A 3,503-nucleotide genomic window follows, 5' to 3' on the forward strand; every position below is an offset into this window, starting at 1 on the left:
TGATTGGCCCGGCTAAAAATCTGCCAGCGAAATCCATCTCAATAGGATAAATCCCAGACGGAGCAGTAAAGTGCTAAACAACCTGATAAAGAAGACTGGTTCTGTTCTGGGGACGACTGTGGAATCTCTGGAGATGATGGTGCAAAGAAGGATTTTACATAAAATCAAGAACATTGTGGACAACCCTGACCATCCTCTTCATCAGACTGTCATAGAAAGACAAAGTGTCTTCAGTCGGAGGCTTCTTCAACTTCGCTGTAATACAGACGCTACAGAAGATCTTTCCTGCCTACGGCCATCAGCATCTACAATAAGTTTTTAGTTAAATGAGTTACAACAACACCTAATTTCCCTCTGGGATCAATAAAGTATTTTTGAATTTGAATTGAATTGAATTTGAATACCACTCAGCTGAGCAATATTACATAACGAAAAACAAGAGAGAGGGGTTAAGTCTGTGAAGAAGCCCCAGTGAGAATATAGTAATCGCAAAGAGAGAACAAAAAGCCACATCAACAGAAAGGGTGCAGCTAGCACACCGTAGTTTTAAGCTAACGACGGAATGGCTATTCTAGAAAGGTTGTTAGAAGAACTGAGAGGGTTTCGCCAGGAAACCAAAGAACAACATTCGACTATCAAAGAGGAAATTTAAAAAACAGCAAAAATGATGGATATTAATGTAAAGACAGAAGAGTTTGTAACGCTTCTCCAATTAAAATAAAATAAAATATTTTTTTTAAAAAAAGGCTTAGATGATGTTGAGGCTTTTAGCAGTAACTTTAACAGAACAGAAAGTCAGAATAAGGGGTCACAAAAACAACTTGTTGAATATTCTGGAAAAGATTACATCATCAGTGGTCCACAAAAACACTTCGTGAGTGTGTATGGGGTGGTGTTGAATTTCCAGCCCAGTTCTGGGAAAGGTCCATCCTTCCTGGCTTTGAATTATCACAAACAACTGGGGTATAAAAGGTTATGGTTTTCTAAATGTGTCAGTTCAGTTTGGAAGGTCTGTACTGTCGGTTGAAGCTTGTTACTGACTGGACTCAATAAAACTCCCTCTGGCTGGCCGAAAGTCGACGTCTCCTCATCATTTTCCATCTTGACAGTGGATCTTTTTGCCACTACAATGACAGCAGATATTCTTCCAGAGTCGGGTCACGGAGGCAGCAGCTTGAACAGGGAAGCCCAGATCTCTCTTACCCAGCCACCTCTTCCAGCTCTTCTGGGAAGACTCCAAGGTGTTTCCAGGCCAGTCAAGAGACAGAGTGTCTCTCTTTATTGAAGCATTTTGAGCATTTGACACATGCCACTTGGGTGACAAGTGCTGAACACTGGAGATGGAAAATCTAAACTTTTGCAGCTTGATTTGGAGCATCAACCAAACAGAGAGACTCCTCTATGTGACGGTACGGTTTCTGAATGATGTCCACCAACCTGAGACAGATGGACAGGAGCTGAAATCGAGTGCCTGTAAACGATGTCCTGGCAGGAGTTGTGGGCACCAATTCAGGTCAGCGGCTCATCAAACTGGGTTCGGGACAAAAATAGTTCTGAAGGCGAGCCTTGTTAGCTCGCAGCTCCTGGAGAGGTGAAACTCATCAAACTCAGAATGTCTCTGAATTATCTAGTAAATTAACTATGAATTAATTATCTGGTGAGCTCTACGTGCTCTTGCTCTCAGTAAATAAAGCAAAGCCACTTTCTTTATTTCATCCGCCATTAAACAGAGACCGGTAGAGAAGGCTCTCAACGAGCTTGATGCATATCAAGAGCAATTTTAACGAGTGTCTGACCTCAAAGTCCCCAAGCATCCAACTTGACACGTTTTTGATTGCAAAGTTCAGGCAATTTATAGTGATGTAACCCCCAAATTCATGTTTAATGTGAAAATGTGCAGACTAAAAAATATTCCTTGCCCACACCAATCAGATTTACCAACAACTATTGATAATTTTTTTGCACTAGGTTGTGAAAAAGCTTTAGCCCAAATTTGAAGTCAACATGTGTCAGTCTAAAGATAAAGTATCTTTTGGTGTGACAGGTGATAATTGCCCTTTTGTTCGAAATGACTATCTTTCAGTTGGTGCCAATATGGTGCCAAGAGACTTTTTTTGTAGGACCTGAACCAATGCACCAGTGCACCAAGTTTTCTAGTCGTACAGTAAAGTAGTCAGAGGGAAGGCAATTAAGATGGCGCTAGAGAGCCAGTTTGCCACTCCTTATGCTGGGTTCACACCGAACACATTTAAAGCATCTAAAACGCACCCAACACCTCAAGTTGGACACACTACGTTCAGACAGGAATGAGACTAGACGTGCTTCTGAAGAGGGAGGGCGTCTTGGTTTTTTCCGGTCTGTTTTTAATGGCGGAAGATGAAATAAAGAAAATGGCTTTGCTTTATTAAGAACAAGCGGACGTTTCGTTCACCAGATAATAATTCACCAGATAATTTAGTCTGTTTCAGGTTAGTGGGCAACATTCAGTAAAAACTGTCACGTGTAAAAATGCAATGCTATGTCACAGAGCAGAGTCTCTCTGATTGGTTGACACGGTGTGTCGAGCAGCAAAAGTTCAGATTTTTGAGCTCGAGTCTCGGCAGCTTTGGATGCGCTGCAGCATGCACGTCAAACGCTCAAACTTACAGCTTCATGACGCGCCGCGCTAAACACGCTAGCAGTGCAGCGAGACCCCTAGACATGCGTCCATCATAGACTTTGCATGTAAACCGGTCACTCCTGTTGCTCAAAACATGTTCGGTGTGAACCCAGCATCATATTTTCACAAGTTCTAAATATCTGCCAAGTTTCAAGAAGCTCAGCCCTTTAGAGCACTATGAAAATGTCAGTTATTGCATTTTTGGGGACACATTTAAGGTCACCAAACTGATAAGGCCCTTTGTGGCTGCTAGTGTTAAATATTTTCTTAGTTTTTTCAGGGTTTAAACTTTATGCAGCATTTTTTTTAAGCTGTTAGGATGATAGATTTGAGTGCAAAATTTTCTGAACACAATAAAACATTTTTATAGTCCCACTAATTGGCACAATGGTCAGTTCACATTTGAATATGGCCATGTTCAGGACTGGATGCCTATGTATCATGTATATTTTTGTACAGTTTAAACAATTTACAGTGACATTACCCCAGCCGTCAATTAACAACATTAGTTGTTAATGGCCATGTTCAGGACAGGATGCATGTCTATTGTTCATTTTTGCACAGGTTGGACACTTTACAGGGAGGGACATTGTTTCCCTTCTTTGCAACGTTTTATTGCTCCTGGAACAACTGTTTTTAGTTCTGTTGCTGCCATCAAATTCAAAATTAGCCTTAATTAACAAATCATAAATAGATAAAGAATAACAGTACATTTTTTTGTTTAAACATGAGATTTGTTTACTGTTCTTTATTTGTTAAAAAATGGATTATGAATTTTTCCAGTTTTGCAGTCTGTTTTGTTCACAAATACACAAAATCCCAAACTTTTCAGATTATATATATA

General features: G+C 40.3%; 1 protein-coding gene across 1 annotated transcript in view; it reads left to right on the forward strand.

The window, feature by feature from the left end:
- syne1b (spectrin repeat containing, nuclear envelope 1b) overlaps window positions 1-3,503 on the forward strand; it is a gene marked incomplete in the record, with an annotated part of 311,340 nt that overhangs the window by 120,734 nt on the left and 187,103 nt on the right.

The sequence above is a fragment of the Austrofundulus limnaeus genome, unplaced genomic scaffold (assembly GCF_001266775.1).
Source record: "Austrofundulus limnaeus strain Quisiro unplaced genomic scaffold, Austrofundulus_limnaeus-1.0 Scaffold287, whole genome shotgun sequence".
NCBI lineage: Eukaryota > Metazoa > Chordata > Actinopteri > Cyprinodontiformes > Rivulidae > Austrofundulus > Austrofundulus limnaeus.